We start from the raw sequence: 23383 nt of genomic DNA on the forward strand, positions 1-23383 counted from the left end.
TAATCAGCAATTGTGTACATTTGAGCTGAATGTGTCAAAATCTTAAAATTTAACAGGTGCCCAAGCAATTTCATGCTAGAATCAGCATCCGGATCCCAAATTAAACTAAATACAGCAAAAGATTTGAGTGCACAACGTTTGGTTTAGGTTTGACAGCCATAATCACCTTTTTATTGCTTTAAATGCGTTTGTAGCGCATGATTGTACATTTGAGCTGAATGTGTCAAAATCTTAAAAATTAACAGGTGCCCAAGCAATTTCATGCTAGAATCATCATCCGGATGCCAAAATAAACTAAATACAGCAAAAGATTTGAGTGCACAAAGTTTGGTTTAGATTTGACAGCCATAATCAGCAATTGTGTACATTTGAGCTGAATGTGTCAAAATCTTAAAAATTAACAGGTGCCCAAGCAATTTCATGCTAGAATCATCATCCGGATGCCAAAATAAACTAAATACAGCAAAAGATTTGAGTGCACAACGTTTGGTTTAGGTTTGACAGCCATAATCACCTTTTTATTGCTTTAAATGCGTTTTTAGCGCATGATTGTACATTTGAGCTGAATGTGTCAAAATCTTAAAAATTAACAGGTGCCCAAGCAATTTCATGCTAGAATCATCATCCGGATTCCAAAATAAACTAAATACAGCAAAAGATTTGAGTGCACAACGTTTGGTTTAGGTTTGACAGCCATAATCACCTTTTTATTGCTTTAAATGCGTTTTTAGCGCATGATTGTACATTTGAGCTGAATGTGTCAAAATCTTAAAAATTAACAGGTGCCCCAGCAATTTCATGCTAGAATCATCATCCGGATGCCAAAATAAACTAAATACAGCAAAAGATTTGAGTGCACAACGTTTGGTTTAGGTTTGACAGCCATAATCAGCAATTGTGTACATTTGAGCTGAATGTGTCAAAATCTTAAAAATTAACAGGTGCCCAAGCAATTTCATGCTAGAATCATCATCCGGATGCCAAAATAAACCAAATACAGCAAAAGATTTGAGTGCACAACGTTTGGTTTAGATTTGACAGCCATAATCAGCAATTGTGTACATTTGAGCTGAATGTGTCAAAATCTTAAAAATTAACAGGTGCCCAAGCAATTTCATGCTAGAATCATCATCCGGATGCCAAAATCAACTAAATACAGCAAAAGATTTGAGTGCACAACGTTTGGTTTAGGTTTGACAGCCATAATCACCTTTTTATTGCTTTAAATGCGTTTGTAGCGCATGATTGTACATTTGAGCTGAATGTGTCAAAATCTGAAAAATTAACAGGTGCCCAAGCAATTTCATGCTAGAATCATCATCCGGATGCCAAAATAAACTAAATACAGCAAAAGATTTGAGTGCACAACGTTTGGTTTAGATTTGACAGCCATAATCAGCAATTGTGTACATTTGAGCTGACTGTGTCAACATCTTAAAAATTAACAGGTGCCCAAGCAATTTCATGCTAGAATCATCATCCGGATGCCAAAATAAACTAAATACAGCAAAAGATTTGAGTGCACAACGTTTGGTTTAGGTTTGACAGCCATAATCACCTTTTTATTGCTTTAAATGCGTTTTTAGCTCATGATTGTACATTTGAGCTGAATGTGTCAAAATCTTAAAAATTAACAGGTGCCCAAGCAATTTCATGCTAGAATCATCATCCGGATGCCAAAATAAACTAAATACAGCAAAAGATTTGAGTGCACAACGTTTGGTTTAGATTTGACAGCCATAATCAGCAATTGTGTACATTTGAGCTGAATGTGTCAAAATCTTAAAATTTAACAGGTGCCCAAGCAATTTCATGCTAGAATCAGCATCCGGATCCCAAATTAAACTAAATACAGCAAAAGATTTGAGTGCACAACGTTTGGTTTAGGTTTGACAGCCATAATCACCTTTTTATTGCTTTAAATGCGTTTGTAGCGCATGATTGTACATTTGAGCTGAATGTGTCAAAATCTTAAAAATTAACAGGTGCCCAAGCAATTTCATGCTAGAATCATCATCCGGATGCCAAAATAAACTAAATACAGCAAAAGATTTGAGTGCACAACGTTTGGTTTAGGTTTGACAGCCATAATCACCTTTTTATTGCTTTAAATGCGTTTTTAGCGCATGATTGTACATTTGAGCTGAATGTGTCAAAATCTTAAAAATTAACAGGTGCCCAAGCAATTTCATGCTAGAATCATCATCCGGATTCCAAAATAAACTAAATACAGCAAAAGATTTGAGTGCACAACGTTTGGTTTAGGTTTGACAGCCATAATCACCTTTTTATTGCTTTAAATGCGTTTTTAGCGCATGATTGTACATTTGAGCTGAATGTGTCAAAATCTTAAAAATTAACAGGTGCCCCAGCAATTTCATGCTAGAATCATCATCCGGATGCCAAAATAAACTAAATACAGCAAAAGATTTGAGTGCACAACGTTTGGTTTAGATTTGACAGCCATAATCAGCAATTGTGTACATTTGAGCTGACTGTGTCAAAATCTTAAAAATTAACAGGTGCCCAAGCAATTTCATGCTAGAATCATCATCCGGATGCCAAAATAAACTAAATACAGCAAAAGATTTGAGTGCACAACGTTTGGTTTAGGTTTGACAGCCATAATCACCTTTTTATTGCTTTAAATGCGTTTTTAGCGCATGATTGTACATTTGAGCTGAATGTGTCAAAATCTTAAAAATTAACAGGTGCCCAAGCAATTTCATGCTAGAATCATCATCCGGATGCCAAAATCAACTAAATACAGCAAAAGATTTGAGTGCACAACGTTTGGTTTAGGTTTGACAGCCATAATCACCTTTTTATTGCTTTAAATGCGTTTGTAGCGCATGATTGTACATTTGAGCTGAATGTGTCAAAATCTGAAAAATTAACAGGTGCCCAAGCAATTTCATGCTAGAATCATCATCCGGATGCCAAAATAAACTAAATACAGCAAAAGATTTGAGTGCACAACGTTTGGTTTAGATTTGACAGCCATAATCAGCAATTGTGTACATTTGAGCTGAGTGTGTCAACATCTTAAAAATTAACAGGTGCCCAAGCAATTTCATGCTAGAATCATCATCCGGATGCCAAAATAAACTAAATACAGCAAAAGATTTGAGTGCACAACGTTTGGTTTAGGTTTGACAGCCATAATCACCTTTTTATTGCTTTAAATGCGTTTTTAGCGCATGATTGTACATTTGAGCTGAATGTGTCAAAATCTGAAAAATTAACAGGTGCCCAAGCAATTTCATGCTAGAATCATCATCCGGATGCCAAAATAAACTAAATACAGCAAAAGATTTGAGTGCACAACGTTTGGTTTAGATTTGACAGCCATAATCAGCAATTGTGTACATTTGAGCTGAATGTGTCAAAATCTTAAAATTTAACAGGTGCCCAAGCAATTTCATGCTAGAATCAGCATCCGGATCCCAAATTAAACTAAATACAGCAAAAGATTTGAGTGCACAACGTTTGGTTTAGGTTTGACAGCCATAATCACCTTTTTATTGCTTTAAATGCGTTTGTAGCGCATGATTGTACATTTGAGCTGAATGTGTCAAAATCTTAAAAATTAACAGGTGCCCAAGCAATTTCATGCTAGAATCATCATCCGGATGCCAAAATAAACTAAATACAGCAAAAGATTTGAGTGCACAACGTTTGGTTTAGGTTTGACAGCCATAATCACCTTTTTATTGCTTTAAATGCGTTTTTAGCGCATGATTGTACATTTGAGCTGAATGTGTCAAAATCTTAAAAATTAACAGGTGCCCAAGCAATTTCATGCTAGAATCATCATCCGGATTCCAAAATAAACTAAATACAGCAAAAGATTTGAGTGCACAACGTTTGGTTTAGGTTTGACAGCCATAATCACCTTTTTATTGCTTTAAATGCGTTTTTAGCGCATGATTGTACATTTGAGCTGAATGTGTCAAAATCTTAAAAATTAACAGGTGCCCCAGCAATTTCATGCTAGAATCATCATCCGGATGCCAAAATAAACTAAATACAGCAAAAGATTTGAGTGCACAACGTTTGGTTTAGATTTGACAGCCATAATCAGCAATTGTGTACATTTGAGCTGACTGTGTCAAAATCTTAAAAATTAACAGGTGCCCAAGCAATTTCATGCTAGAATCATCATCCGGATGCCAAAATAAACTAAATACAGCAAAAGATTTGAGTGCACAACGTTTGGTTTAGGTTTGACAGCCATAATCACCTTTTTATTGCTTTAAATGCGTTTTTAGCGCATGATTGTACATTTGAGCTGAATGTGTCAAAATCTGAAAAATTAACAGGTGCCCAAGCAATTTCATGCTAGAATCATCATCCGGATGCCAAAATAAACTAAATACAGCAAAAGATTTGAGTGCACAACGTTTGGTTTAGGTTTGACAGCCATAATCACCTTTTTATTGCTTTAAATGCGTTTTTAGCGCATGATTGTACATTTGAGCTGAATGTGTCAAAATCTTAAAATTTAACAGGTGCCCAAGCAATTTCATGCTAGAATCAGCATCCGGATCCCAAATTAAACTAAATACAGCAAAAGATTTGAGTGCACAACGTTTGGTTTAGGTTTGACAGCCATAATCACCTTTTTATTGCTTTAAATGCGTTTTTAGCGCATGATTGTACATTTGAGCTGAATGTGTCAAAATCTTAAAAATTAACAGGTGCCCAAGCAATTTCATGCTAGAATCATCATCCGGATTCCAAAATAAACTAAATACAGCAAAAGATTTGAGTGCACAACGTTTGGTTTAGGTTTGACAGCCATAATCAGCAATTGTGTACATTTGAGCTGAATGTGTCAAAATCTTAAAAATTAACAGGTGCCCAAGCAATTTCATGCTAGAATCATCATCCGGATGCCAAAATAAACCAAATACAGCAAAAGATTTGAGTGCACAACGTTTGGTTTAGATTTGACAGCCATAATCAGCAATTGTGTACATTTGAGCTGAATGTGTCAAAATCTTAAAAATTAACAGGTGCCCAAGCAATTTCATGCTAGAATCATCATCCGGATGCCAAAATAAACTAAATACAGCAAAAGATTTGAGTGCACAACGTTTGGTTTAGGTTTGACAGCCATAATCACCTTTTTATTGCTTTAAATGCGTTTTTAGCGCATGATTGTACATTTGAGCTGAATGTGTCAAAATCTGAAAAATTAACAGGTGCCCAAGCAATTTCATGCTAGAATCATCATCCGGATGCCAAAATAAACTAAATACAGCAAAAGATTTGAGTGCACAACGTTTGGTTTAGATTTGACAGCCATAATCAGCAATTGTGTACATTTGAGCTGAATGTGTCAAAATCTTAAAATTTAACAGGTGCCCAAGCAATTTCATGCTAGAATCAGCATCCGGATCCCAAATTAAACTAAATACAGCAAAAGATTTGAGTGCACAACGTTTGGTTTAGGTTTGACAGCCATAATCACCTTTTTATTGCTTTAAATGCGTTTGTAGCGCATGATTGTACATTTGAGCTGAATGTGTCAAAATCTTAAAAATTAACAGGTGCCCAAGCAATTTCATGCTAGAATCATCATCCGGATGCCAAAATAAACTAAATACAGCAAAAGATTTGAGTGCACAAAGTTTGGTTTAGATTTGACAGCCATAATCAGCAATTGTGTACATTTGAGCTGAATGTGTCAAAATCTTAAAAATTAACAGGTGCCAAGCAATTTCATGCTAGAATCATCATCCGGATGCCAAAATAAACTAAATACAGCAAAAGATTTGAGTGCACAACGTTTGGTTTAGGTTTGACAGCCATAATCACCTTTTTATTGCTTTAAATGCGTTTTTAGCGCATGATTGTACATTTGAGCTGAATGTGTCAAAATCTTAAAAATTAACAGGTGCCCAAGCAATTTCATGCTAGAATCATCATCCGGATTCCAAAATAAACTAAATACAGCAAAATATTTGAGTGCACAACGTTTGGTTTAGGTTTGACAGCCATAATCACCTTTTTATTGCTTTAAATGCGTTTTTAGCGCATGATTGTACATTTGAGCTGAATGTGTCAAAATCTGAAAAATTAACAGGTGCCCAAGCAATTTCATGCTAGAATCATCATCCGGATGCCAAAATAAACTAAATACAGCAAAAGATTTGAGTGCACAACGTTTGGTTTAGATTTGACAGCCATAATCAGCAATTGTGTACATTTGAGCTGAATGTGTCAAAATCTTAAAATTTAACAGGTGCCCAAGCAATTTCATGCTAGAATCAGCATCCGGATCCCAAATTAAACTAAATACAGTAAAAGATTTGAGTGCACAACGTTTGGTTTAGGTTTGACAGCCATAATCATCTTTTTATTGCTTTAAATGCGTTTTTAGCGCATGATTGTACATTTGAGCTGAATGTGTCAAAATCTTAAAAATTAACAGGTGCCCAAGCAATTTCATGCTAGAATCATCATCCGGATTCCAAAATAAACTAAATACAGCAAAAGATTTGAGTGCACAACGTTTGGTTTAGGTTTGACAGCCATAATCACCTTTTTATTGCTTTAAATGCGTTTTTAGCGCATGATTGTACATTTGAGCTGAATGTGTCAAAATCTTAAAAATTAACAGGTGCCCAAGCAATTTCATGCTAGAATCATCATCCGGATGCCAAAATAAACTAAATACAGCAAAAGATTTGAGTGCACAACGTTTGGTTTAGATTTAACAGCCATAATCAGCAATTGTGTACATTTGAGCTGAATGTGTCAAAATCTTAAAAATTAACAGGTGCCCAAGCAATTTCATGCTAGAATCATCATCCGGATGCCAAAATAAACTAAATACAGCAAAAGATTTGAGTGCACAATGTTTGCTTTAGGTTTGACAGCCATAATCACCTTTTTATTGCTATAAATGCGTTTTTAGCGCATGATTGTACATTTGAGCTGAATGTGTCAAAATCTTAAAAATTAACAGGTGCCCAAGCAATTTCATGCTAGAATCATCATCCGGATGCCAAAATAAACTAAATACAGCAAAAGATTTGAGTGCACAACGTTTAGTTTAGATTTGACAGCCTTAATCAGCAATTGTGTACATTTGAGCTGAATGTGTCAAAATCTTAAAAATTAACAGGTGCCCAAGCAATTTCATGCTAGAATCAGCATCCGGATCCCAAATTAAACTAAATACAGCAAAAGATTTGAGTGCACAACGTTTGGTTTAGGTTTGACAGCCATAATCACCTTTTTATTGCTTTAAATGCGTTTTTAGCGCATGATTGTACATTTGAGCTGAATGTGTCAAAATCTTAAAAATTAACAGGTGCCCAAGCAATTTCATGCTAGAATCATCATCCGGATGCCAAAATAAACTAAATACAGCAAAAGATTTGTGCACAACGTTTGGTTTAGATTTGACAGCCATAATCAGCAATTGTGTACATTTGAGCTGAATGTGTCCAAATCTTAAAAATTAACAGGTGCCCAAGCAATTTCATGCTAGAATCATCATCCGGATGCCAAAATAAACTAAATACAGCAAAAGATTTGAGTGCACAACGTTTGGTTTAGGTTTGACAGCCATAATCACCTTTTTATTGCTTTAAATGCGTTTGTAGCGCATGATTGTACATTTGAGCTGAATGTGTCAAAATCTTAAAAATTAACAGGTGCCCAAGCAATTTCATGCTAGAATCATCATCCGGATGCCAAAATAAACTAAATACAGCAAAAGATTTGAGTGCACAACGTTTGGTTTAGATTTGACAGCCATAATCAGCAATTGTGTACATTTGAGCTGACTGTGTCAAAATCTTAAAAATTAACAGGTGCCCAAGCAATTTCATGCTAGAATCATCATCCGGATGCCAAAATAAACTAAATACAGCAAAAGATTTGAGTGCACAACGTTTGGTTTAGGTTTGACAGCCATAATCACCTTTTTATTGCTTTAAATGCGTTTTTAGCGCATGATTGTACATTTGAGCTGAATGTGTCAAAATCTGAAAAATTAACAGGTGCCCAAGCAATTTCATGCTAGAATCATCATCCGGATGCCAAAATAAACTAAATACAGCAAAAGATTTGAGTGCACAACGTTTGGTTTAGATTTGACAGCCATAATCAGCAATTGTGTACATTTGAGCTGAATGTGTCAAAATCTTAAAATTTAACAGGTGCCCAAGCAATTTCATGCTAGAATCAGCATCCGGATCCCAAATTAAACTAAATACAGCAAAAGATTTGAGTGCACAACGTTTGGTTTAGGTTTGACAGCCATAATCACCTTTTTATTGCTTTAAATGCGTTTGTAGCGCATGATTGTACATTTGAGCTGAATGTGTCAAAATCTTAAAAATTAACAGGTGCCCAAGCAATTTCATGCTAGAATCATCATCCGGATGCCAAAATAAACTAAATACAGCAAAAGATTTGAGTGCACAAAGTTTGGTTTAGATTTGACAGCCATAATCAGCAATTGTGTACATTTGAGCTGAATGTGTCAAAATCTTAAAAATTAACAGGTGCCCAAGCAATTTCATGCTAGAATCATCATCCGGATGCCAAAATAAACTAAATACAGCAAAAGATTTGAGTGCACAACGTTTAGTTTAGATTTGACAGCCTTAATCAGCAATTGTGTACATTTGAGCTGAATGTGTCAAAATCTTAAAAATTAACAGGTGCCCAAGCAATTTCATGCTAGAATCAGCATCCGGATCCCAAATTAAACTAAATACAGCAAAAGATTTGAGTGCACAACGTTTGGTTTAGGTTTGACAGCCATAATCACCTTTTTATTGCTTTAAATGCGTTTTTAGCGCATGATTGTACATTTGAGCTGAATGTGTCAAAATCTTAAAAATTAACAGGTGCCCAAGCAATTTCATGCTAGAATCATCATCCGGATGCCAAAATAAACTAAATACAGCAAAAGATTTGTGCACAACGTTTGGTTTAGATTTGACAGCCATAATCAGCAATTGTGTACATTTGAGCTGAATGTGTCCAAATCTTAAAAATTAACAGGTGCCCAAGCAATTTCATGCTAGAATCATCATCCGGATGCCAAAATAAACTAAATACAGCAAAAGATTTGAGTGCACAACGTTTGGTTTAGGTTTGACAGCCATAATCACCTTTTTATTGCTTTAAATGCGTTTGTAGCGCATGATTGTACATTTGAGCTGAATGTGTCAAAATCTTAAAAATTAACAGGTGCCCAAGCAATTTCATGCTAGAATCATCATCCGGATGCCAAAATAAACTAAATACAGCAAAAGATTTGAGTGCACAACGTTTGGTTTAGATTTGACAGCCATAATCAGCAATTGTGTACATTTGAGCTGACTGTGTCAAAATCTTAAAAATTAACAGGTGCCCAAGCAATTTCATGCTAGAATCATCATCCGGATGCCAAAATAAACTAAATACAGCAAAAGATTTGAGTGCACAACGTTTGGTTTAGGTTTGACAGCCATAATCACCTTTTTATTGCTTTAAATGCGTTTTTAGCGCATGATTGTACATTTGAGCTGAATGTGTCAAAATCTGAAAAATTAACAGGTGCCCAAGCAATTTCATGCTAGAATCATCATCCGGATGCCAAAATAAACTAAATACAGCAAAAGATTTGAGTGCACAACGTTTGGTTTAGATTTGACAGCCATAATCAGCAATTGTGTACATTTGAGCTGAATGTGTCAAAATCTTAAAATTTAACAGGTGCCCAAGCAATTTCATGCTAGAATCAGCATCCGGATCCCAAATTAAACTAAATACAGCAAAAGATTTGAGTGCACAACGTTTGGTTTAGGTTTGACAGCCATAATCACCTTTTTATTGCTTTAAATGCGTTTGTAGCGCATGATTGTACATTTGAGCTGAATGTGTCAAAATCTTAAAAATTAACAGGTGCCCAAGCAATTTCATGCTAGAATCATCATCCGGATGCCAAAATAAACTAAATACAGCAAAAGATTTGAGTGCACAAAGTTTGGTTTAGATTTGACAGCCATAATCAGCAATTGTGTACATTTGAGCTGAATGTGTCAAAATCTTAAAAATTAACAGGTGCCCAAGCAATTTCATGCTAGAATCATCATCCGGATGCCAAAATAAACTAAATACAGCAAAATATTTGAGTGCACAACGTTTGGTTTAGGTTTGACAGCCATAATCACCTTTTTATTGCTTTAAATGCGTTTTTAGCGCATGATTGTACATTTGAGCTGAATGTGTCAAAATCTTAAAAATTAACAGGTGCCCAAGCAATTTCATGCTAGAATCATCATCCGGATTCCAAAATAAACTAAATACAGCAAAAGATTTGAGTGCACAACGTTTGGTTTAGGTTTGACAGCCATAATCACCTTTTTATTGCTTTAAATGCGTTTTTAGCGCATGATTGTACATTTGAGCTGAATGTGTCAAAATCTTAAAAATTAACAGGTGCCCCAGCAATTTCATGCTAGAATCATCATCCGGATGCCAAAATAAACTAAATACAGCAAAAGATTTGAGTGCACAACGTTTGGTTTAGGTTTGACAGCCATAATCAGCAATTGTGTACATTTGAGCTGAATGTGTCAAAATCTTAAAAATTAACAGGTGCCCAAGCAATTTCATGCTAGAATCATCATCCGGATGCCAAAATAAACCAAATACAGCAAAAGATTTGAGTGCACAACGTTTGGTTTAGATTTGACAGCCATAATCAGCAATTGTGTACATTTGAGCTGAATGTGTCAAAATCTTAAAAATTAACAGGTGCCCAAGCAATTTCATGCTAGAATCATCATCCGGATGCCAAAATAAACTAAATACAGCAAAAGATTTGAGTGCACAACGTTTGGTTTAGGTTTGACAGCCATAATCACCTTTTTATTGCTTTAAATGCGTTTTTAGCGCATGATTGTACATTTGAGCTGAATGTGTCAAAATCTTAAAAATTAACAGGTGCCCAAGCAATTTCATGCTAGAATCATCATCCGGATTCCAAAATAAACTAAATACAGCAAAAGATTTGAGTGCACAACGTTTGGTTTAGGTTTGACAGCCATAATCACCTTTTTATTGCTTTAAATGCGTTTTTAGCGCATGATTGTACATTTGAGCTGAATGTGTCAAAATCTTAAAAATTAACAGGTGCCCAAGCAATTTCATGCTAGAATCAGCATCCGGATCCCAAATTAAACTAAATACAGCAAAAGATTTGAGTGCACAACGTTTGGTTTAGGTTTGACAGCCATAATCACCTTTTTATTGCTTTAAATGCGTTTTTAGCGCATGATTGTACATTTGAGCTGAATGTGTCAAAATCTTAAAAATTAACAGGTGCCCAAGCAATTTCATGCTAGAATCATCATCCGGATGCCAAAATAAACTAAATACAGCAAAAGATTTGTGCACAACGTTTGGTTTAGATTTGACAGCCATAATCAGCAATTGTGTACATTTGAGCTGAATGTGTCCAAATCTTAAAAATTAACAGGTGCCCAAGCAATTTCATGCTAGAATCATCATCCGGATGCCAAAATAAACTAAATACAGCAAAAGATTTGAGTGCACAACGTTTGGTTTAGGTTTGACAGCCATAATCACCTTTTTATTGCTTTAAATGCGTTTGTAGCGCATGATTGTACATTTGAGCTGAATGTGTCAAAATCTTAAAAATTAACAGGTGCCCAAGCAATTTCATGCTAGAATCATCATCCGGATGCCAAAATAAACTAAATACAGCAAAAGATTTGAGTGCACAACGTTTGGTTTAGATTTGACAGCCATAATCAGCAATTGTGTACATTTGAGCTGACTGTGTCAAAATCTTAAAAATTAACAGGTGCCCAAGCAATTTCATGCTAGAATCATCATCCGGATGCCAAAATAAACTAAATACAGCAAAAGATTTGAGTGCACAACGTTTGGTTTAGGTTTGACAGCCATAATCACCTTTTTATTGCTTTAAATGCGTTTTTAGCGCATGATTGTACATTTGAGCTGAATGTGTCAAAATCTGAAAAATTAACAGGTGCCCAAGCAATTTCATGCTAGAATCATCATCCGGATGCCAAAATAAACTAAATACAGCAAAAGATTTGAGTGCACAACGTTTGGTTTAGATTTGACAGCCATAATCAGCAATTGTGTACATTTGAGCTGAATGTGTCAAAATCTTAAAATTTAACAGGTGCCCAAGCAATTTCATGCTAGAATCAGCATCCGGATCCCAAATTAAACTAAATACAGCAAAAGATTTGAGTGCACAACGTTTGGTTTAGGTTTGACAGCCATAATCACCTTTTTATTGCTTTAAATGCGTTTGTAGCGCATGATTGTACATTTGAGCTGAATGTGTCAAAATCTTAAAAATTAACAGGTGCCCAAGCAATTTCATGCTAGAATCATCATCCGGATGCCAAAATAAACTAAATACAGCAAAAGATTTGAGTGCACAAAGTTTGGTTTAGATTTGACAGCCATAATCAGCAATTGTGTACATTTGAGCTGAATGTGTCAAAATCTTAAAAATTAACAGGTGCCCAAGCAATTTCATGCTAGAATCATCATCCGGATGCCAAAATAAACTAAATACAGCAAAATATTTGAGTGCACAACGTTTGGTTTAGGTTTGACAGCCATAATCACCTTTTTATTGCTTTAAATGCGTTTTTAGCGCATGATTGTACATTTGAGCTGAATGTGTCAAAATCTTAAAAATTAACAGGTGCCCAAGCAATTTCATGCTAGAATCATCATCCGGATTCCAAAATAAACTAAATACAGCAAAAGATTTGAGTGCACAACGTTTGGTTTAGGTTTGACAGCCATAATCACCTTTTTATTGCTTTAAATGCGTTTTTAGCGCATGATTGTACATTTGAGCTGAATGTGTCAAAATCTTAAAAATTAACAGGTGCCCCAGCAATTTCATGCTAGAATCATCATCCGGATGCCAAAATAAACTAAATACAGCAAAAGATTTGAGTGCACAACGTTTGGTTTAGGTTTGACAGCCATAATCAGCAATTGTGTACATTTGAGCTGAATGTGTCAAAATCTTAAAAATTAACAGGTGCCCAAGCAATTTCATGCTAGAATCATCATCCGGATGCCAAAATAAACCAAATACAGCAAAAGATTTGAGTGCACAACGTTTGGTTTAGATTTGACAGCCATAATCAGCAATTGTGTACATTTGAGCTGAATGTGTCAAAATCTTAAAAATTAACAGGTGCCCAAGCAATTTCATGCTAGAATCATCATCCGGATGCCAAAATAAACTAAATACAGCAAAAGATTTGAGTGCACAACGTTTGGTTTAGGTTTGACAGCCATAATCACCTTTTTATTGCTTTAAATGCGTTTTTAGCGCATGATTGTACATTTGAGCTGAATGTGTCAAAATCTTAAAAATTAACAGGTGCCCAAGCAATTTCATGCTAGAATCATCATCCGGATTCCAAAATAAACTAAATACAGCAAAAGATTTGAGTGCACAACGTTTGGTTTAGGTTTGACAGCCATAATCACCTTTTTATTGCTTTAAATGCGTTTTTAGCGCATGATTGTACATTTGAGCTGAATGTGTCAAAATCTTAAAAATTAACAGGTGCCCCAGCAATTTCATGCTAGAATCATCATCCGGATGCCAAAATAAACTAAATACAGCAAAAGATTTGAGTGCACAACGTTTGGTTTAGGTTTGACAGCCATAATCAGCAATTGTGTACATTTGAGCTGAATGTGTCAAAATCTTAAAAATTAACAGGTGCCCAAGCAATTTCATGCTAGAATCATCATCCGGATGCCAAAATAAACCAAATACAGCAAAAGATTTGAGTGCACAACGTTTGGTTTAGATTTGACAGCCATAATCAGCAATTGTGTACATTTGAGCTGAATGTGTCAAAATCTTAAAAATTAACAGGTGCCCAAGCAATTTCATGCTAGAATCATCATCCGGATGCCAAAATAAACTAAATACAGCAAAAGATTTGAGTGCACAACGTTTGGTTTAGGTTTGACAGCCATAATCACCTTTTTATTGCTTTAAATGCGTTTGTAGCGCATGATTGTACATTTGAGCTGAATGTGTCAAAATCTTAAAAATTAACAGGTGCCCAAGCAATTTCATGCTAGAATCATCATCCGGATGCCAAAATAAACTAAATACAGCAAAAGATTTGAGTGCACAACGTTTGGTTTAGATTTGACAGCCATAATCAGCAATTGTGTACATTTGAGCTGACTGTGTCAAAATCTTAAAAATTAACAGGTGCCCAAGCAATTTCATGCTAGAATCATCATCCGGATGCCAAAATAAACTAAATACAGCAAAATATTTGAGTGCACAACGTTTGGTTTAGGTTTGACAGCCATAATCACCTTTTTATTGCTTTAAATGCGTTTTTAGCGCATGATTGTACATTTGAGCTGAATGTGTCAAAATCTGAAAAATTAACAGGTGCCCAAGCAATTTCATGCTAGAATCATCATCCGGATGCCAAAATAAACTAAATACAGCAAAAGATTTGAGTGCACAACGTTTGGTTTAGATTTGACAGCCATAATCAGCAATTGTGTACATTTGAGCTGAATGTGTCAAAATCTTAAAATTTAACAGGTGCCCAAGCAATTTCATGCTAGAATCAGCATCCGGATCCCAAATTAAACTAAATACAGCAAAAGATTTGAGTGCACAACGTTTGGTTTAGGTTTGACAGCCATAATCACCTTTTTATTGCTTTAAATGCGTTTGTAGCGCATGATTGTACATTTGAGCTGAATGTGTCAAAATCTTAAAAATTAACAGGTGCCCAAGCAATTTCATGCTAGAATCATCATCCGGATGCCAAAATAAACTAAATACAGCAAAAGATTTGAGTGCACAAAGTTTGGTTTAGATTTGACAGCCATAATCAGCAATTGTGTACATTTGAGCTGAATGTGTCAAAATCTTAAAAATTAACAGGTGCCCAAGCAATTTCATGCTAGAATCATCATCCGGATGCCAAAATAAACTAAATACAGCAAAAGATTTGAGTGCACAACGTTTGGTTTAGGTTTGACAGCCATAATCACCTTTTTATTGCTTTAAATGCGTTTTTAGCGCATGATTGTACATTTGAGCTGAATGTGTCAAAATCTTAAAAATTAACAGGTGCCCAAGCAATTTCATGCTAGAATCATCATCCGGATTCCAAAATAAACTAAATACAGCAAAAGATTTGAGTGCACAACGTTTGGTTTAGGTTTGACAGCCATAATCACCTTTTTATTGCTTTAAATGCGTTTTTAGCGCATGATTGTACATTTGAGCTGAATGTGTCAAAATCTTAAAAATTAACAGGTGCCCCAGCAATTTCATGCTAGAATCATCATCCGGATGCCAAAATAAACTAAATACAGCAAAAGATTTGAGTGCACAACGTTTGGTTTAGATTTGACAGCCATAATCAGCAATTGTGTACATTTGAGCTGACTGTGTCAAAATCTTAAAAATTAACAGGTGCCCAAGCAATTTCATGCTAGAATCATCATCCGGATGCCAAAATAAACTAAATACAGCAAAAGATTTGAGTGCACAACGTTTGGTTTAGGTTTGACAGCCATAATCACCTTTTTATTGCTTTAAATGCGTTTTTAGCGCATGATTGTACATTTGAGCTGAATGTGTCAAAATCTGAAAAATTAACAGGTGCCCAAGCAATTTCATGCTAGAATCATCATCCGGATGCCAAAATAAACTAAATACAGCAAAAGATTTGAGTGCACAACGTTTGGTTTAGGTTTGACAGCCATAATCACCTTTTTATTGCTTTAAATGCGTTTTTAGCGCATGATTGTACATTTGAGCTGAATGTGTCAAAATCTTAAAATTTAACAGGTGCCCAAGCAATTTCATGCTAGAATCAGCATCCGGATCCCAAATTAAACTAAATACAGCAAAAGGTTTGAGTGCACAACGTTTGGTTTAGGTTTGACAGCCATAATCACCTTTTTATTGCTTTAAATGCGTTTTTAGCGCATGATTGTACATTTGAGCTGAATGTGTCAAAATCTTAAAAATTAACAGGTGCCCAAGCAATTTCATGCTAGAATCATCATCCGGATTCCAAAATAAACTAAATACAGCAAAAGATTTGAGTGCACAACGTTTGGTTTAGGTTTGACAGCCATAATCACCTTTTTATTGCTTTAAATGCGTTTTTAGCGCATGATTGTACATTTGAGCTGAATGTGTCAAAATCTTAAAAATTAACAGGTGCCCAAGCAATTTCATGCTAGAATCATCATCCGGATGCCAAAATAAACTAAATACAGCAAAAGATTTGAGTGCACAACGTTTGGTTTAGATTTAACAGCCATAATCAGCAATTGTGTACATTTGAGCTGAATGTGTCAAAATCTTAAAAATTAACAGGTGCCCAAGCAATTTCATGCTAGAATCATCATCCGGATGCCAAAATAAACTAAATACAGCAAAAGATTTGAGTGCACAATGTTTGCTTTAGGTTTGACAGCCATAATCACCTTTTTATTGCTTTAAATGCGTTTTTAGCGCATGATTGTACATTTGAGCTGAATGTGTCAAAATCTTAAAAATTAACAGGTGCCCAAGCAATTTCATGCTAGAATCATCATCCGGATGCCAAAATAAACTAAATACAGCAAAAGATTTGAGTGCACAACGTTTAGTTTAGATTTGACAGCCTTAATCAGCAATTGTGTACATTTGAGCTGAATGTGTCAAAATCTTAAAAATTAACAGGTGCCCAAGCAATTTCATGCTAGAATCAGCATCCGGATCCCAAATTAAACTAAATACAGCAAAAGATTTGAGTGCACAACGTTTGGTTTAGGTTTGACAGCCATAATCACCTTTTTATTGCTTTAAATGCGTTTTTAGCGCATGATTGTACATTTGAGCTGAATGTGTCAAAATCTTAAAAATTAACAGGTGCCCAAGCAATTTCATGCTAGAATCATCATCCGGATGCCAAAATAAACTAAATATAGCAAAATATTTGAGTGCACAACGTTTGGTTTAGGTTTGACAGCCATAATCACCTTTTTATTGCTTTAAATGCGTTTGTTGCGCATGATTGTACATTTGAGCTGAATGTGTCAAAATCTTAAAAATGAACAGGTGCCCATGCAATTTCATGCTAGAATCATTATCCGGATGCCAAAATAAACTAAATACAGCAAAAGATTTGAGTGCACAACGTTTGGTTTAGATTTGACAGCCATAATCAGCAATTGTGTACATTTGAGCTGAATGTGTCAAAATCTTAAAAATTAACAGGTGCCCAAGCAATTTCATGCTAGAATCATCATCCGGATGCCAAAATAAACCAAATACAGCAAAAGATTTGAGTGCACAACGTTTGGTTTAGATTTGACAGCCATAATCAGCAATTGTGTACATTTGAGCTGAATGTGTCAAAATCTTAAAAATTAACAGGTGCCCAAGCAATTCCATGCTAGAATCATCATCCGGATGCCAAAATAAACTAAATACAGCAAAAGATTTGAGTGCACAACGTTTGGTTTAGGTTTGACAGCCATAATCACCTTTTTATTGCTTTAAATGCGTTTGTAGCGCATGATTGTACATTTGAGCTGAATGTGTCAAAATCTTAAAAATTAACAGGTGCCCAAGCAATTTCATGCTAGAATCATCATCCGGATGCCAAAATAAACTAAATACAGCAAAAGATTTGAGTGCACAACGTTTGGTTTAGATTTAACAGCCATAATCAGCAATTGTGTACATTTGAGCTGAATGTGTCAAAATCTTAAAAATTAACAGGTGCCCAAGCAATTTCATGCTAGAATCATCATCCGGATGCCAAAATAAACTAAATACAGCAAAAGATTTGAGTGCACAATGTTTGCTTTAGGTTTGACAGCCATAATCACCTTTTTATTGCTTTAAATGCGTTTTTAGCGCATGATTGTACATTTGAGCTGAATGTGTCAAAATCTTAAAAATTAACAGGTGCCCAAGCAATTTCATGCTAGAATCATCATCCGGATGCCAAAATAAACTAAATACAGCAAAAGATTTGAGTGCACAACGTTTAGTTTAGATTTGACAGCCTTAATCAGCAATTGTGTACATTTGAGCTGAATGTGTCAAAATCTTAAAAATTAACAGGTGCCCAAGCAATTTCATGCTAGAATCAGCATCCGGATCCCAAATTAAACTAAATACAGCAAAAGATTTGAGTGCACAACGTTTGGTTTAGGTTTGACAGCCATAATCACCTTTTTATTGCTTTAAATGCGTTTTTAGCGCATGATTGTACATTTGAGCTGAATGTGTCAAAATCTTAAAAATTAACAGGTGCCCAAGCAATTTCATGCTAGAATCATCATCCGGATGCCAAAATAAACTAAATACAGCAAAAGATTTGTGCACAACGTTTGGTTTAGATTTGACAGCCATAATCAGCAATTGTGTACATTTGAGCTGAATGTGTCCAAATCTTAAAAATTAACAGGTGCCCAAGCAATTTCATGCTAGAATCATCATCCGGATGCCAAAATAAACTAAATACAGCAAAAGATTTGAGTGCACAACGTTTGGTTTAGGTTTGACAGCCATAATCACCTTTTTATTGCTTTAAATGCGTTTGTAGCGCATGATTGTACATTTGAGCTGAATGTGTCAAAATCTTAAAAATTAACAGGTGCCCAAGCAATTTCATGCTAGAATCATCATCCGGATGCCAAAATAAACTAAATACAGCAAAAGATTTGAGTGCACAACGTTTGGTTTAGATTTGACAGCCATAATCAGCAATTGTGTACATTTGAGCTGACTGTGTCAAAATCTTAAAAATTAACAGGTGCCCAAGCAATTTCATGCTAGAATCATCATCCGGATGCCAAAATAAACTAAATACAGCAAAAGATTTGAGTGCACAACGTTTGGTTTAGGTTTGACAGCCATAATCACCTTTTTATTGCTTTAAATGCGTTTTTAGCGCATGATTGTACATTTGAGCTGAATGTGTCAAAATCTGAAAAATTAACAGGTGCCCAAGCAATTTCATGCTAGAATCATCATCCGGATGCCAAAATAAACTAAATACAGCAAAAGATTTGAGTGCACAACGTTTGGTTTAGATTTGACAGCCATAATCAGCAATTGTGTACATTTGAGCTGACTGTGTCAAAATCTTAAAAATTAACAGGTGCCCAAGCAATTTCATGCTAGAATCATCATCCGGATGCCAAAATAAACTAAATACAGCAAAAGATTTGAGTGCACAACGTTTGGTTTAGGTTTGACAGCCATAATCACCTTTTTATTGCTTTAAATGCGTTTTTAGCGCATGATTGTACATTTGAGCTGAATGTGTCAAAATCTGAAAAATTAACAGGTGCCCAAGCAATTTCATGCTAGAATCATCATCCGGATGCCAAAATAAACTAAATACAGCAAAAGATTTGAGTGCACAACGTTTGGTTTAGATTTGACAGCCATAATCAGCAATTGTGTACATTTGAGCTGAATGTGTCAAAATCTTAAAATTTAACAGGTGCCCAAGCAATTTCATGCTAGAATCAGCATCCGGATCCCAAATTAAACTAAATACAGCAAAAGATTTGAGTGCACAACGTTTGGTTTAGGTTTGACAGCCATAATCACCTTTTTATTGCTTTAAATGCGTTTGTAGCGCATGATTGTACATTTGAGCTGAATGTGTCAAAATCTTAAAAATTAACAGGTGCCCAAGCAATTTCATGCTAGAATCATCATCCGGATGCCAAAATAAACTAAATACAGCAAAAGATTTGAGTGCACAAAGTTTGGTTTAGATTTGACAGCCATAATCAGCAATTGTGTACATTTGAGCTGAATGTGTCAAAATCTTAAAAATTAACAGGTGCCCAAGCAATTTCATGCTAGAATCATCATCCGGATGCCAAAATAAACTAAATACAGCAAAAGATTTGAGTGCACAACGTTTGGTTTAGATTTAACAGCCATAATCAGCAATTGTGTACATTTGAGCTGAATGTGTCAAAATCTTAAAAATTAACAGGTGCCCAAGCAATTTCATGCTAGAATCATCATCCGGATGCCAAAATAAACTAAATACAGCAAAAGATTTGAGTGCACAAAGTTTGGTTTAGATTTGACAGCCATAATCAGCAATTGTGTACATTTGAGCTGAATGTGTCAAAATCTTAAAAATTAACAGGTGCCCAAGCAATTTCATGCTAGAATCATCATCCGGATGCCAAAATAAACTAAATACAGCAAAAGATTTGAGTGCACAACGTTTGGTTTAGATTTAACAGCCATAATCAGCAATTGTGTACATTTGAGCTGAATGTGTCAAAATCTTAAAAATTAACAGGTGCCCAAGCAATTTCATGCTAGAATCATCATCCGGATGCCAAAATAAACTAAATACAGCAAAAGATTTGAGTGCACAATGTTTGCTTTAGGTTTGACAGCCATAATCACCTTTTTATTGCTTTAAATGCGTTTTTAGCGCATGATTGTACATTTGAGCTGAATGTGTCAAAATCTTAAAAATTAACAGGTGCCCAAGCAATTTCATGCTAGAATCATCATCCGGATGCCAAAATAAACTAAATACAGCAAAAGATTTGAGTGCACAACGTTTAGTTTAGATTTGACAGCCTTAATCAGCAATTGTGTACATTTGAGCTGAATGTGTCAAAATCTTAAAAATTAACAGGTGCCCAAGCAATTTCATGCTAGAATCAGCATCCGGATCCCAAATTAAACTAAATACAGCAAAAGATTTGAGTGCACAACGTTTGGTTTAGGTTTGACAGCCATAATCACCTTTTTATTGCTTTAAATGCGTTTTTAGCGCATGATTGTACATTTGAGCTGAATGTGTCAAAATCTTAAAAATTAACAGGTGCCCAAGCAATTTCATGCTAGAATCATCATCCGGATGCCAAAATAAACTAAATACAGCAAAAGATTTGTGCACAACGTTTGGTTTAGATTTGACAGCCATAATCAGCAATTGTGTACATTTGAGCTGAATGTGTCCAAATCTTAAAAATTAACAGGTGCCCAAGCAATTTCATGCTAGAATCATCATCCGGATGCCAAAATAAACTAAATACAGCAAAAGATTTGAGTGCACAACGTTTGGTTTAGGTTTGACAGCCATAATCACCTTTTTATTGCTTTAAATGCGTTTGTAGCGCATGATTGTACATTTGAGCTGAATGTGTCAAAATCTTAAAAATTAACAGGTGCCCAAGCAATTTCATGCTAGAATCATCATCCGGATGCCAAAATAAACTAAATACAGCAAAAGATTTGAGTGCACAACGTTTGGTTTAGATTTGACAGCCATAATCAGCAATTGTGTACATTTGAGCTGACTGTGTCAAAATCTTAAAAATTAACAGGTGCCCAAGCAATTTCATGCTAGAATCATCATCCGGATGCCAAAATAAACTAAATACAGCAAAAGATTTGAGTGCACAACGTTTGGTTTAGGTTTGACAGCCATAATCACCTTTTTATTGCTTTAAATGCGTTTTTAGCGCATGATTGTACATTTGAGCTGAATGTGTCAAAATCTGAAAAATTAACAGGTGCCCAAGCAATTTCATGCTAGAATCATCATCCGGATGCCAAAATAAACTAAATACAGCAAAAGATTTGAGTGCACAACGTTTGGTTTAGATTTGACAGCCATAATCAGCAATTGTGTACATTTGAGCTGAATGTGTCAAAATCTTAAAATTTAACAGGTGCCCAAGCAATTTCATGCTAGAATCAGCATCCGGATCCCAAATTAAACTAAATACAGCAAAAGATTTGAGTGCACAACGTTTGGTTTAGGTTTGACAGCCATAATCACCTTTTTATTGCTTTAAATGCGTTTGTAGCGCATGATTGTACATTTGAGCTGAATGTGTCAAAATCTTAAAAATTAACAGGTGCCCAAGCAATTTCATGCTAGAATCATCATCCGGATGCCAAAATAAACTAAATACAGCAAAAGATTTGAGTGCACAAAGTTTGGTTTAGATTTGACAGCCATAATCAGCAATTGTGTACATTTGAGCTGAATGTGTCAAAATCTTAAAAATTAACAGGTGCCCAAGCAATTTCATGCTAGAATCATCATCCGGATGCCAAAATAAACTAAATACAGCAAAAGATTTGAGTGCACAACGTTTGGTTTAGGTTTGACAGCCATAATCACCTTTTTATTGCTTTAAATGCGTTTTTAGCGCATGATTGTACATTTGAGCTGAATGTGTCAAAATCTTAAAAATTAACAGGTGCCCAAGCAATTTCATGCTAGAATCATCATCCGGATTCCAAAATAAACTAAATACAGCAAAAGATTTGAGTGCACAACGTTTGGTTTAGGTTTGACAGCCATAATCACCTTTTTATTGCTTTAAATGCGTTTTTAGCGCATGATTGTACATTTGAACTGAATGTGTCAAAATCTTAAAAATTAACAGGTGCCCCAGCAATTTCATGCTAGAATCATCATCCGGATGCCAAAATAAACTAAATACAGCAAAAGATTTGAGTGCACAACGTTTGGTTTAGGTTTGACAGCCATAATCAGCAATTGTGTACATTTGAGCTGAATGTGTCAAAATCTTAAAAATTAACAGGTGCCCAAGCAATTTCATGCTAGAATCATCATCCGGATGCCAAAATAAACCAAATACAGCAAAAGATTTGAGTGCACAACGTTTGGTTTAGATTTGACAGCCATAATCAGCAATTGTGTACATTTGAGCTGAATGTGTCAAAATCTTAAAAATTAACAGGTGCCCAAGCAATTTCATGCTAGAATCATCATCCGGATGCCAAAATAAACTAAATACAGCAAAAGATTTGAGTGCACAACGTTTGGTTTAGGTTTGACAGCCATAATCACCTTTTTATTGCTTTAAATGCGTTTTTAGCGCATGATTGTACATTTGAGCTGAATGTGTCAAAATCTGAAAAATTAACAGGTGCCCAAGCAATTTCATGCTAGAATCATCATCCGGATGCCAAAATAAACTAAATACAGCAAAAGATTTGAGTGCACAACGTTTGGTTTAGATTTGACAGCCATAATCAGCAATTGTGTACATTTGAGCTGAATGTGTCAAAATCTTAAAATTTAACAGGTGCCCAAGCAATTTCATGCTAGAATCAGCATCCGGATCCCAAATTAAACTAAATACAGCAAAAGATTTGAGTGCACAACGTTTGGTTTAGGTTTGACAGCCATAATCACCTTTTTATTGCTTTAAATGCGTTTGTAGCGCATGATTGTACATTTGAGCTGAATGTGTCAAAATCTTAAAAATTAACAGGTGCCCAAGCAATTTCATGCTAGAATCATCA

The sequence above is a fragment of the Festucalex cinctus genome, unplaced genomic scaffold (assembly GCF_051991245.1).
Source record: "Festucalex cinctus isolate MCC-2025b unplaced genomic scaffold, RoL_Fcin_1.0 HiC_scaffold_22, whole genome shotgun sequence".
In the NCBI taxonomy this organism is placed as follows: Eukaryota; Metazoa; Chordata; class Actinopteri; order Syngnathiformes; family Syngnathidae; genus Festucalex; species Festucalex cinctus.